Source organism: Syngnathus leptorhynchus, unplaced genomic scaffold, assembly GCF_054491065.1.
Source record: "Syngnathus leptorhynchus isolate UIUO unplaced genomic scaffold, UIUO_Slep HiC_scaffold_496, whole genome shotgun sequence".
Lineage (NCBI taxonomy): Eukaryota > Metazoa > Chordata > Actinopteri > Syngnathiformes > Syngnathidae > Syngnathus > Syngnathus leptorhynchus.
This window is the reverse complement of record NW_028232416.1, coordinates 7963-22500: the sequence shown is the minus strand read 5'-3', so window position 1 is coordinate 22500 and position 14538 is coordinate 7963.

The following is a 14538-nucleotide window of genomic DNA, read 5'->3' as shown; positions in this document are numbered from 1 at the left end:
GGTACCTAAAACACTTCCATTGATCCAGCCACGGAGGGTGCTGGCTGGTGGCTCCATAGCTCCATAGCTCCATAGCACCAGAGCTCCATAGCTCCATAGCACCAGAGCTCCATAGCTCCATAGCACCAGAGCTCCATAGCTCCATAGCACCAGAGCTCCATAGCTCCATAGCACCAGAGCTCCATAGCTCCATAGCACCAGAGCTCCATAGCTCCATAGCACCAGAGCTCCATAGCTCCATAGCACCAGAGCTCCATAGCTCCATAGCACCAGAGCTCCATAGCTCCATAGCACCAGAGCTCCATAGCTCCATAGCACCAGAGCTCCATAGCTCCATAGCACCAGAGCTCCATAGCTCCATAGCACCAGAGCTCCATAGCTCCATAGCACCAGAGCTCCATAGCTCCATAGCACCAGAGCTCCATAGCTCCATAGCACCAGAGCTCCATAGCTCCATAGCACCAGAGCTCCATAGCTCCATAGCACCAGAGCTCCATAGCTCCATAGCTCCAGCCTGGGTGGCTGGTGGCTCCATAGCTCCATACTTCCATAGCTCCAGTCAGAGAGTGTGCTAAAATTGCACTAAGTGCGAAAGCCCATTCATTTACAACGGCGTGTCCACAAGGCGGCGACATTTCCCCGTTACCGGTGGCTGCGCGGCGGGTGAGTGACAGAGCTTATCCGAGCGGCTGGAACTCTGCGCCGGCGTGGTCGAGCGTGAGGCCTCGGCCCTTTGGCTGCCTGGTACCTAAAACACTTCCATTGATCCAGCCACGGAGGGTGCTGGCTGGTGGCTCCATAGCTCCATACCTCCAGAGCTCCAGAGCTCCATAGCACCAGAGCTCCATAGCTCCATAGCACCAGAGCTCCATAGCACCAGAGCTCCATAGCTCCATAGCACCAGAGCTCCATAGCTCCATAGCACCAGAGCTCCATAGCTCCATAGCACCAGAGCTCCATAGCTCCATAGCTCCATAGCACCAGAGCTCCATAGCTCCATAGCACCAGAGCTCCATAGCTCCATAGCACCAGAGCTCCATAGCTCCATAGCACCAGGGCTCCATAGCTCCATAGCTCCAGGGCTCCATAGCTCCAGGGCTCCATAGCTCCATAGCTCCAGGGCTCCATAGCTCCATACCTCCAGAGCTCCATAGCTCCAGCCTGGGTGGCTGGTGGCTCCATAGCTCCATACTTCCATAGCTCCAGTCAGAGAGTTGGCGAAAATTGCACTAAGTGCGAAAGCCCATTCATTTACAACGGCGTGTCCGCCAGGCGGCGACATTTCCCCGTTACCGGTGGCTGCGTGGCGGGTGAGTGACAGAGCTTATCCGAGCGGCTGGAACTCTGCGCCGGCGTGGTCGAGCGTGAGGCCCCGGCCCTTTGGCTGCCTGGTACCTAAAACACTTCCATTGATCCAGCCACGGAGGGTGCTGGCTGGTGGCTCCATAGCTCCATAGCTCCATAGCACCAGAGCTCCATAGCTCCATAGCACCAGAGCTCCATAGCTCCATAGCACCAGAGCTCCATAGCTCCATAGCACCAGAGCTCCATAGCTCCATAGCACCAGAGCTACATAGCTCCATAGCACCAGAGCTCCATAGCTCCATAGCACCAGAGCTCCATAGCTCCATAGCACCAGAGCTCCATAGCTCCATAGCACCAGAGCTCCATAGCTCCATAGCTCCAGGGCTCCATAGCTCCAGGGCTCCATAGCTCCATAGCTCCAGGGCTCCATACCTCCAGAGCTCCATAGCTCCAGCCTGGGTGGCTGGTGGCTCCATAGCTCCATACTTCCATAGCTCCAGTCAGAGAGTTGGCGAAAATTGCACTAAGTGCGAAAGCCCATTCATTTACAACGGCGTGTCCGCCAGGCGGCGACATTTCCCCGTTACCGGTGGCTGCGTGGCGGGTGAGTGACAGAGCTTATCCGAGCGGCTGGAACTCTGCGCCGGCGTGGTCGAGCGTGAGGCCCCGGCCCTTTGGCTGCCTGGTACCTAAAACACTTCCATTGATCCAGCCACGGAGGGTGCTGGCTGGTGGCTCCATAGCTCCATAGCTCCATAGCACCAGAGCTCCAGAGCTCCATAGCACCAGAGCTCCATAGCTCCATAGCACCAGAGCTCCATAGCTCCATAGCACCAGAGCTCCATAGCTCCATAGCACCAGAGCTCCATAGCTCCATAGCACCAGAGCTCCATAGCTCCATAGCACCAGAGCTCCATAGCTCCATAGCACCAGAGCTCCATAGCTCCATAGCACCAGAGCTCCATAGCTCCATAGCACCAGAGCTCCATAGCTCCATAGCACCAGAGCTCCATAGCTCCATAGCACCAGAGCTCCATAGCTCCATAGCTCCAGCCTGGGTGGCTGGTGGCTCCATAGCTCCATACTTCCATAGCTCCAGTCAGAGAGTGTGCTAAAATTGCACTAAGTGCGAAAGCCCATTCATTTACAACGGCGTGTCCACAAGGCGGCGACATTTCCCCGTTACCGGTGGCTGCGCGGCGGGTGAGTGACAGAGCTTATCCGAGCGGCTGGAACTCTGCGCCGGCGTGGTCGAGCGGCTGGCCTCGGTAGTTGAGGTACCAGGGGTGGGGCGGGGAGCTCCAGGCGGGTCTTGTGAGAGAGTGAATCCGAGCGGCTGGAACTCTGCGCCGGCGTGGTCGAGCGGCTGGCCTCGGTAGTTGAGGTACCAGGGGTGGGCCGGGGAGCTCCAGGCGGGGCTTGTGAGAGAGTGAAGCCGAGCGGCTGGAACTCTGGGCCGGCGTGGTTGAGCCACGGAGGGTGCTGGCTGGTGGCTCCATAGCTCCAGAGCTCCAGAGCTCCATAGCTCCATACTTCCATAGCTCCATAACTCCATACTTCCATAGCTCCATACTTCCATAGCCCCAGAGCTCCATAGCTCCATACTTCCATAGCTCCAGAGCTCCATAGCTCCATACTTCCTTAGCTCCATAGCTCCAGAGCTCCATAGCTCCATAGCTCCATACTTCCATAGCTCCAGAGCTCCATGGCTCCATACTTCCATAGCTCCAGCCTGGCTGGCTGGTGGCTCCATAGCTCCATACATCCATAGCTCCATAGCTCCATACTTCCATAGCTCCAGAGCTCCATAGCTCCATAGCTCCATAGCTCCAGGGCTCCAGGGCTCCATAGCTCCATACCTCCAGAGCTCCATACCTCCAGAGCTCCAGAGCTCCATAGCACCAGAGCTCCATGGCTTCAGAGCTCCATAGCACCATAGCTCCATACCTCCAGAGCTCCAGGGCTCCATAGCTCCATAGCTCCATAGCTCCATAGCTCCATACCTCCAGAGCTCCATAGCACCAGAGCTCCATGGCTCCATAGCTCCAGCCTGGGTGGCTGGTGGCTCCATAGCTCCATACTTCCATAGCTCCAGTCAGAGAGTTGGCGAAAATTGCACTAAGTGCGAAAGCCCATTCATTTACAACGGCGTGTCCGCCAGGCGGCGACATTTCCCCGTTACCGGTGGCTGCGCGGCGGGTGAGTGACAGAGCTTATCCGAGCGGCTGGAACTCTGCGCCGGCGTGGTCGAGCGGCTGGCCTCGGTAGTTGAGGTACCAGGGGTGGGGCGGGGAGCTCCAGGCGGGTCTTGTGAGAGAGTGAAGCCGAGCGGCTGGAACTCTCGGCCGGCCTGGTCGAGCGGCTGGCCTCGGTAGTTGAGGTACCAGGGGCGGGCTGGGGAGCTCCAGGCGGGGCTTGTGAGAGAGTGAAGCCGAGCGGCTGGAACTCTGGGCCGGCCTGGTCGAGCGGCTGGCCTCGGTAGTTGAGGTACCAGGGGTGGGCTGGGGAGCTCCAGGCGGGGCTTGTGAGAGAGTGTAGCCGAGCGGCTGGAACTCTGGGCCGGCGTGGTTGAGCAGCATGCCCGCGGAGGTGGCTCTTCCATAGGCAGGGAGGGTGCTGGAGCTCCACACTTCCATAGGCAGGGAGGGTGCTGGAGCTCCACACTTCCATAGGCAGGGAGGGTGCTGGAGCTCCACACTTCCATAGGCAGGGAGGGTGCTGGAGCTCCACACTTCCATAGGCAGGGAGGGTGCTGGAGCTCCACACTTCCATAGGCAGGGAGGGTGCTGGAGCTCCACACTTCCATAGGCAGGGAGGGTGCTGGAGCTCCACACTTCCATAGGCAGGGAGGGTGCTGGAGCTCCACACTTCCATAGGCAGGGAGGGTGCTGGAGCTCCACACTTCCATAGGCAGGGAGGGTGCTGGAGCTCCACACTTCCATAGGCAGGGAGGGTGCTGGAGCTCCACACTTCCATAGGCAGGGAGGGTGCTGGAGCTCCACACTTCCATAGGCAGGGAGGGTGCTGGAGCTCCACACTTCCATAGGCAGGGAGGGTGCTGGAGCTCCACACTTCCATAGGCAGGGAGGGTGCTGGAGCTCCACACTTCCATAGGCAGGGAGGGTGCTGGAGCTCCACACTTCCATAGGCAGGGAGGGTGCTGGAGCTCCACACTTCCATAGGCAGGGAGGGTGCTGGAGCTCCACACTTCCATAGGCAGGGAGGGTGCTGGAGCTCCACACTTCCATAGGCAGGGAGGGTGCTGGAGCTCCACACTTCCATAGGCAGGGAGGGTGCTGGAGCTCCACACTTCCATAGGCAGGGAGGGTGCTGGAGCTCCACACTTCCATAGGCAGGGAGGGTGCTGGAGCTCCACACTTCCATAGGCAGGGAGGGTGCTGGAGCTCCACACTTCCATAGGCAGGGAGGGTGCTGGAGCTCCACACTTCCATAGGCAGGGAGGGTGCTGGAGCTCCACACTTCCATAGGCAGGGAGGGTGCTGGAGCTCCACACTTCCATAGGCAGGGAGGGTGCTGGAGCTCCACACTTCCATAGGCAGGGAGGGTGCTGGAGCTCCACACTTCCATAGGCAGGGAGGGTGCTGGAGCTCCACACTTCCATAGGCAGGGAGGGTGCTGGAGCTCCACACTTCCATAGGCAGGGAGGGTGCTGGAGCTCCACACTTCCATAGGCAGGGAGGGTGCTGGAGCTCCACACTTCCATAGGCAGGGAGGGTGCTGGAGCTCCACACTTCCATAGGCAGGGAGGGTGCTGGAGCTCCACACTTCCATAGGCAGGGAGGGTGCTGGAGCTCCACACTTCCATAGGCAGGGAGGGTGCTGGAGCTCCACACTTCCATAGGCAGGGAGGGTGCTGGAGCTCCACACTTCCATAGGCAGGGAGGGTGCTGGAGCTCCACACTTCCATAGGCAGGGAGGGTGCTGGAGCTCCACACTTCCATAGGCAGGGAGGGTGCTGGAGCTCCACACTTCCATAGGCAGGGAGGGTGCTGGAGCTCCACACTTCCATAGGCAGGGAGGGTGCTGGAGCTCCACACTTCCATAGGCAGGGAGGGTGCTGGAGCTCCACACTTCCATAGGCAGGGAGGGTGCTGGAGCTCCACACTTCCATAGGCAGGGAGGGTGCTGGAGCTCCACACTTCCATAGGCAGGGAGGGTGCTGGAGCTCCACACTTCCATAGGCAGGGAGGGTGCTGGAGCTCCACACTTCCATAGGCAGGGAGGGTGCTGGAGCTCCACACTTCCATAGGCAGGGAGGGTGCTGGAGCTCCACACTTCCATAGGCAGGGAGGGTGCTGGAGCTCCACACTTCCATAGGCAGGGAGGGTGCTGGAGCTCCACACTTCCATAGGCAGGGAGGGTGCTGGAGCTCCACACTTCCATAGGCAGGGAGGGTGCTGGAGCTCCACACTTCCATAGGCAGGGAGGGTGCTGGAGCTCCACACTTCCATAGGCAGGGAGGGTGCTGGAGCTCCACACTTCCATAGGCAGGGAGGGTGCTGGAGCTCCACACTTCCATAGGCAGGGAGGGTGCTGGAGCTCCACACTTCCATAGGCAGGGAGGGTGCTGGAGCTCCACACTTCCATAGGCAGGGAGGGTGCTGGAGCTCCACACTTCCATAGGCAGGGAGGGTGCTGGAGCTCCACACTTCCATAGGCAGGGAGGGTGCTGGAGCTCCACACTTCCATAGGCAGGGAGGGTGCTGGAGCTCCACACTTCCATAGGCAGGGAGGGTGCTGGAGCTCCACACTTCCATAGGCAGGGAGGGTGCTGGAGCTCCACACTTCCATAGGCAGGGAGGGTGCTGGAGCTCCACACTTCCATAGGCAGGGAGGGTGCTGGAGCTCCACACTTCCATAGGCAGGGAGGGTGCTGGAGCTCCACACTTCCATAGGCAGGGAGGGTGCTGGAGCTCCACACTTCCATAGGCAGGGAGGGTGCTGGAGCTCCACACTTCCATAGGCAGGGAGGGTGCTGGAGCTCCACACTTCCATAGGCAGGGAGGGTGCTGGAGCTCCACACTTCCATAGGCAGGGAGGGTGCTGGAGCTCCACACTTCCATAGGCAGGGAGGGTGCTGGAGCTCCACACTTCCATAGGCAGGGAGGGTGCTGGAGCTCCACACTTCCATAGGCAGGGAGGGTGCTGGAGCTCCACACTTCCATAGGCAGGGAGGGTGCTGGAGCTCCACACTTCCATAGGCAGGGAGGGTGCTGGAGCTCCACACTTCCATAGGCAGGGAGGGTGCTGGAGCTCCACACTTCCATAGGCAGGGAGGGTGCTGGAGCTCCACACTTCCATAGGCAGGGAGGGTGCTGGAGCTCCACACTTCCATAGGCAGGGAGGGTGCTGGAGCTCCACACTTCCATAGGCAGGGAGGGTGCTGGAGCTCCACACTTCCATAGGCAGGGAGGGTGCTGGAGCTCCACACTTCCATAGGCAGGGAGGGTGCTGGAGCTCCACACTTCCATAGGCAGGGAGGGTGCTGGAGCTCCACACTTCCATAGGCAGGGAGGGTGCTGGAGCTCCACACTTCCATAGGCAGGGAGGGTGCTGGAGCTCCACACTTCCATAGGCAGGGAGGGTGCTGGAGCTCCACACTTCCATAGGCAGGGAGGGTGCTGGAGCTCCACACTTCCATAGGCAGGGAGGGTGCTGGAGCTCCACACTTCCATAGGCAGGGAGGGTGCTGGAGCTCCACACTTCCATAGGCAGGGAGGGTGCTGGAGCTCCACACTTCCATAGGCAGGGAGGGTGCTGGAGCTCCACACTTCCATAGGCAGGGAGGGTGCTGGAGCTCCACACTTCCATAGGCAGGGAGGGTGCTGGAGCTCCACACTTCCATAGGCAGGGAGGGTGCTGGAGCTCCACACTTCCATAGGCAGGGAGGGTGCTGGAGCTCCACACTTCCATAGGCAGGGAGGGTGCTGGAGCTCCACACTTCCATAGGCAGGGAGGGTGCTGGAGCTCCACACTTCCATAGGCAGGGAGGGTGCTGGAGCTCCACACTTCCATAGGCAGGGAGGGTGCTGGAGCTCCACACTTCCATAGGCAGGGAGGGTGCTGGAGCTCCACACTTCCATAGGCAGGGAGGGTGCTGGAGCTCCACACTTCCATAGGCAGGGAGGGTGCTGGAGCTCCACACTTCCATAGGCAGGGAGGGTGCTGGAGCTCCACACTTCCATAGGCAGGGAGGGTGCTGGAGCTCCACACTTCCATAGGCAGGGAGGGTGCTGGAGCTCCACACTTCCATAGGCAGGGAGGGTGCTGGAGCTCCACACTTCCATAGGCAGGGAGGGTGCTGGAGCTCCACACTTCCATAGGCAGGGAGGGTGCTGGAGCTCCACACTTCCATAGGCAGGGAGGGTGCTGGAGCTCCACACTTCCATAGGCAGGGAGGGTGCTGGAGCTCCACACTTCCATAGGCAGGGAGGGTGCTGGAGCTCCACACTTCCATAGGCAGGGAGGGTGCTGGAGCTCCACACTTCCATAGGCAGGGAGGGTGCTGGAGCTCCACACTTCCATAGGCAGGGAGGGTGCTGGAGCTCCACACTTCCATAGGCAGGGAGGGTGCTGGAGCTCCACACTTCCATAGGCAGGGAGGGTGCTGGAGCTCCACACTTCCATAGGCAGGGAGGGTGCTGGAGCTCCACACTTCCATAGGCAGGGAGGGTGCTGGAGCTCCACACTTCCATAGGCAGGGAGGGTGCTGGAGCTCCACACTTCCATAGGCAGGGAGGGTGCTGGAGCTCCACACTTCCATAGGCAGGGAGGGTGCTGGAGCTCCACACTTCCATAGGCAGGGAGGGTGCTGGAGCTCCACACTTCCATAGGCAGGGAGGGTGCTGGAGCTCCACACTTCCATAGGCAGGGAGGGTGCTGGAGCTCCACACTTCCATAGGCAGGGAGGGTGCTGGAGCTCCACACTTCCATAGGCAGGGAGGGTGCTGGAGCTCCACACTTCCATAGGCAGGGAGGGTGCTGGAGCTCCACACTTCCATAGGCAGGGAGGGTGCTGGAGCTCCACACTTCCATAGGCAGGGAGGGTGCTGGAGCTCCACACTTCCATAGGCAGGGAGGGTGCTGGAGCTCCACACTTCCATAGGCAGGGAGGGTGCTGGAGCTCCACACTTCCATAGGCAGGGAGGGTGCTGGAGCTCCACACTTCCATAGGCAGGGAGGGTGCTGGAGCTCCACACTTCCATAGGCAGGGAGGGTGCTGGAGCTCCACACTTCCATAGGCAGGGAGGGTGCTGGAGCTCCACACTTCCATAGGCAGGGAGGGTGCTGGAGCTCCACACTTCCATAGGCAGGGAGGGTGCTGGAGCTCCACACTTCCATAGGCAGGGAGGGTGCTGGAGCTCCACACTTCCATAGGCAGGGAGGGTGCTGGAGCTCCACACTTCCATAGGCAGGGAGGGTGCTGGAGCTCCACACTTCCATAGGCAGGGAGGGTGCTGGAGCTCCACACTTCCATAGGCAGGGAGGGTGCTGGAGCTCCACACTTCCATAGGCAGGGAGGGTGCTGGAGCTCCACACTTCCATAGGCAGGGAGGGTGCTGGAGCTCCACACTTCCATAGGCAGGGAGGGTGCTGGAGCTCCACACTTCCATAGGCAGGGAGGGTGCTGGAGCTCCACACTTCCATAGGCAGGGAGGGTGCTGGAGCTCCACACTTCCATAGGCAGGGAGGGTGCTGGAGCTCCACACTTCCATAGGCAGGGAGGGTGCTGGAGCTCCACACTTCCATAGGCAGGGAGGGTGCTGGAGCTCCACACTTCCATAGGCAGGGAGGGTGCTGGAGCTCCACACTTCCATAGGCAGGGAGGGTGCTGGAGCTCCACACTTCCATAGGCAGGGAGGGTGCTGGAGCTCCACACTTCCATAGGCAGGGAGGGTGCTGGAGCTCCACACTTCCATAGGCAGGGAGGGTGCTGGAGCTCCACACTTCCATAGGCAGGGAGGGTGCTGGAGCTCCACACTTCCATAGGCAGGGAGGGTGCTGGAGCTCCACACTTCCATAGGCAGGGAGGGTGCTGGAGCTCCACACTTCCATAGGCAGGGAGGGTGCTGGAGCTCCACACTTCCATAGGCAGGGAGGGTGCTGGAGCTCCACACTTCCATAGGCAGGGAGGGTGCTGGAGCTCCACACTTCCATAGGCAGGGAGGGTGCTGGAGCTCCACACTTCCATAGGCAGGGAGGGTGCTGGAGCTCCACACTTCCATAGGCAGGGAGGGTGCTGGAGCTCCACACTTCCATAGGCAGGGAGGGTGCTGGAGCTCCACACTTCCATAGGCAGGGAGGGTGCTGGAGCTCCACACTTCCATAGGCAGGGAGGGTGCTGGAGCTCCACACTTCCATAGGCAGGGAGGGTGCTGGAGCTCCACACTTCCATAGGCAGGGAGGGTGCTGGAGCTCCACACTTCCATAGGCAGGGAGGGTGCTGGAGCTCCACACTTCCATAGGCAGGGAGGGTGCTGGAGCTCCACACTTCCATAGGCAGGGAGGGTGCTGGAGCTCCACACTTCCATAGGCAGGGAGGGTGCTGGAGCTCCACACTTCCATAGGCAGGGAGGGTGCTGGAGCTCCACACTTCCATAGGCAGGGAGGGTGCTGGCACATCCACACTTCCAGCCACGGAGCATGCTGGCACTTCCACCTTGCTTGCTAAGTCGGCGTGATCTTGCCCAAAAAGTCCCTCCTCACCTCCAGCTGGAAGTGGAAAAAAATCCTCCACCTGCTTGGCCGAGGTTCTGGAAGCCAGCAGCTCGCAGAATGTTGCCAAAGTTTCACTGGAAGGAAAAGAAAAGAGAAGACCGAGTGCGCATTTCACCTACCGCCGAATGTCCACAAGAGGGAAGTGTCACTCCGTCGCAGAATCTGCGCCGACGCACTCGGCACCCTTCGAATTTATGGTGCCGGTGCGGGTGTTCTGGGTGCAAAAAGGCCGCCCAAGTGGTAGAAAAAAATCAGACTTCGTCTCTTAGGTCGAAATTAATGCCAAGTTTTGAAATGCACTGGCAGGGGTGGACCAGGGCCCGTTAGAAGTGCTTAGCCGAGGTCCTGGAAGCCTAACCCGGCGTGATCTTGTGCAAAAAGCCGCTGCTGAGCTCCAGCTGGAAGTGTAAAAAGAACCGGGCTGGATCAAAAAAAGAACCGGGCGGCCCTTTAAAATTGCTTAGCCGAGGTCCTGGAACCCTAACCCGGCGTGATCTTGTGCAAAAAGCCGCTGCTGAGCTCCAGCTGGAAGTGTAAAAAGAACCGGGCTGGTTCAAAAAAAGAACCGGGCGACCCGTTAGAAGTGCTTAGCCGAGGTCCTGGAAGCCTAACCCGGCGTGATCTTGTGCAAAAAGCCGCTGCTGAGCTCCAGCTGGAAGTGGAAAAAGAACCGGGCTGGATCAAAAAAGAACCGGGCGACCCGTTAAAATTGCTTAGCCGAGGTCCTGGAAGCCTAACACGGCGTGATCTTGTGCAAAAAGCCGCTCCCGAGCTCCAGCTGGAAGTGTAAAAAGAACCAGGCTGGATAAAAAAAAGAACCGGGCTGGATAAAAAAAAAGAACCGGGCGGCCCGTTAAAATTGCTTAGCCGAGGTCCTGGAAGCCTAACCCGGCGTGATCTTGTGCAAAAAGCCGCTCCCGAGCTCCAGCTGGAAGTGTAAAAAGAACCGGGCTGGATCTGGATCAAAAAAGAACCGGCGACCCGTTAAAATTGCTTAGCCGAGGTCCTGGAAGCCTAACACGGCGTGATCTTGTGCAAAAAGCCGCTCCCGAGCTCCAGCTGGAAGTGTAAAAAGAACCAGGCTGGATAAAAAAAAGAACCGGGCTGGTTCAAAAAAGAACCGGGCAACCCGTTAAAATTGCTTAGCCGAGGTCCTGGAAGCCTAACACGGCGTGTTCTTGTGCAAAAAGCCGCTCCCGAGCTCCAGCTGGAAGTGTAAAAAGAACCAGGCTGGATAAAAAAAAGAACCGGGCTGGATCAAAAAAGAACCGGGCGACCCGTTAAAATTGCTTAGCCGAGGTCCTGGAAGCCTAACCCGGCGTGATCTTGTGCAAATAGCCGCTGCCGAGCTCCAGCTGGAAGTGTGAAAAGAACCGGGCTGGATAAAAAAAAGAACCGGGCTGGATCAAAAAAGAACCGGGCGACCCGTTAAAATTGCTTAGCCGAGGTCCTGGAAGCCTAACACGGCGTGATCTTGTGCAAAAAACCGCTCCCGAGCTCCAGCTGGAAGTGTAAAAAGAACCGGGCTGGATAAAAAAAGAACCGGGCTGGATCAAAAAAGAACCGGGCGACCCGTTAAAATTGCTTAGCCGAGGTCCTGGAAGCCTAACCCGGCGTGATCTTGTGCAAAAAGCCGCTCCCGAGCTCCAGCTGGAAGTGTAAAAAGAACCGGGCTGGATAAAAAAAGAACCGGGCTGGATCAAAAAAGAACCGGGCGACCCGTTAAAATTGCTTAGCCGAGGTCCTGGAAGCCTAACACGGCGTGTTCTTGTGCAAAAAGCCGCTCCCAAGCTCCAGCTGGAAGTGTAAAAAGAACCGGGCTGGATAAAAAAAAGAACCGGGCTGGATCAAAAAAGAACCGGGCGACCCGTTAAAATTGCTTAGCCGAGGTCCTGGAAGCCTAACACGGCGTGATCTTGTGCAAAAAGCCGCTCCCGAGCTCCAGCTGGAAGTGTAAAAAGAACCGGGCTGGATAAAAAAAGAACCGGGCTGGATAAAAAAAAGAACCGGGCGACCCGTTAAAATTGCTTAGCCGAGGTCCTGGAAGCCTAACACGGCGTGTTCTTGTGCAAAAAGCCGCTCCCGAGCTCCAGCTGGAAGTGTAAAAAGAACCAGGCTGGATAAAAAAAAGAACCGGGCTGGATCAAAAAAGAACCGGGCGACCCGTTAAAATTGCTTAGCCGAGGTCCTGGAAGCCTAACACGGCGTGATCTTGTGCAAAAAGCCGCTCCCGAGCTCCAGCTGGAAGTGTAAAAAGAACCGGGCTGGATAAAAAAAGAACCGGGCTGGATAAAAAAAAGAACCGGGCGACCCGTTAAAATTGCTTAGCCGAGGTCCTGGAAGCCTAACACGGCGTGATCTTGTGCAAAAAGCCGCTCCGAGCTCCAGCTGGAAGTGTAAAAAGAACCAGGCTGGATAAAAAAAAGAACCGGGCTGGATCAAAAAAGAACCGGGCGACCCGTTAAAATTGCTTAGCCGAGGTCCTGGAAGCCTAACACGGCGTGTTCTTGTGCAAAAAGCCGCTCCCGAGCTCCAGCTGGAAGTGTAAAAAGAACCAGGCTGGATAAAAAAAAGAACCGGGCTGGTTCAAAAAAGAACCGGGCAACCCGTTAAAATTGCTTAGCCGAGGTCCTGGAAGCCTAACACGGCGTGTTCTTGTGCAAAAAGCCGCTCCCGAGCTCCAGCTGGAAGTGTAAAAAGAACCAGGCTGGATAAAAAAAAGAACCGGGCTGGATCAAAAAAGAACCGGGCGACCCGTTAAAATTGCTTAGCCGAGGTCCTGGAAGCCTAACACGGCGTGTTCTTGTGCAAAAAGCCGCTCCCGAGCTCCAGCTGGAAGTGTAAAAAGAACCAGGCTGGATAAAAAAAAGAACCGGGCTGGTTCAAAAAAGAACCGGGCAACCCGTTAAAATTGCTTAGCCGAGGTCCTGGAAGCCTAACACGGCGTGATCTTGTGCAAAAAGCCGCTCCCGAGCTCCAGCTGGAAGTGTAAAAAGAACCGGGCTGGATAAAAAAAGAACCGGGCTGGATAAAAAAAAAGAACCGGGCGACCCGTTAAAATTGCTTAGCCGAGGTCCTGGAAGCCTAACACGGCGTGATCTTGTGCAAAAAGCCGCTCCCGAGCTCCAGCTGGAAGTGTAAAAAGAACCAGGCTGGATAAAAAAAAGAACCGGGCTGGATCAAAAAAGAACCGGGCGACCCGTTAAAATTGCTTAGCCGAGGTCCTGGAAGCCTAACACGGCGTGTTCTTGTGCAAAAAGCCGCTCCCGAGCTCCAGCTGGAAGTGTAAAAAGAACCAGGCTGGATAAAAAAAAGAACCGGGCTGGATCAAAAAAGAACCGGGCGACCCGTTAAAATTGCTTAGCCGAGGTCCTGGAAGCCTAACACGGCGTGTTCTTGTGCAAAAAGCCGCTCCCGAGCTCCAGCTGGAAGTGTAAAAAGAACCAGGCTGGATAAAAAAAAGAACCGGGCTGGATCAAAAAAGAACCGGGCGACCCGTTAAAATTGCTTAGCTGAGGTCCTGGAAGCCTAACACGGCGTGATCTTGTGCAAAAAGCCGCTCCCGAGCTCCAGCTGGAAGTGTAAAAAGAACCGGGCTGGATAAAAAAAAAGAACCGGGCTGGTTCAAAAAAGAACCGGGCAACCCGTTAAAATTGCTTAGCCGAGGTCCTGGAAGCCTAACCCGGCGTGATCTTGCCCGAAAGTCGGCCTCTATACTTCCATTTTAGGTACCAGGGGCTATTAGTGTACTTGGTCCCACTAGTCAGTGTACTCATCCAGTTACCCCCCGTTTTCCAAAACACCATCGGCACGTATAAGGGGGGGACTCTTGAGAGAGATGAGGTATATGGCAGCGCAACACCAATCCGCTCCGCGCTGGTTCCCATGTCGGCTACGGATGAATAAAACCAGCCTGTCCCCCCTGGAGCTCACGAGACACGGAATTTTTTCTAAGTGCCAACGGCTCTTCCGAGCAAACGTGTCCGCTCCGGCTGGTTCCCCCGTCGGCCTCGAATGACGAAAAATGCCGGTCTCCGCCCGGAGCTCATGACAAACGAAAAATTTTCTAAGTGCCAACGGCACTAGCGAGCGAATGTGTCCGCTCGGCGCTGGTTCCCGGGTCGAACCCGGAAGACGAAAAACGCCGCTCTCCGCCCGGAGCTCATGACAAACGAAAAATTTTCTAAGTGCCAACGGCACTAGCGAGCGAATGTGTCCGCTCGGCGCTGGTTCCCGGGTCGAACCCGGAAGACGAAAAACGCCGCTCTCCGCCCGGAGCTCATGACAAACGAAAAATTTTCTAAGTGCCAACGGCACTAGCGAGCGAATGTGTCCGCTCGGCGCTGGTTCCCGGGTCGAACCCGGAAGACGAAAAACGCCGCTCTCCGCCCGGAGCTCATGACAAACGAAAAATTTTCTAAGTGCCAACGGCACTAGCGAGCGAATGTGTCCGCTCGGCGCTGGTTCCCGGGTCGAACCCGGAAGACGAAAAAC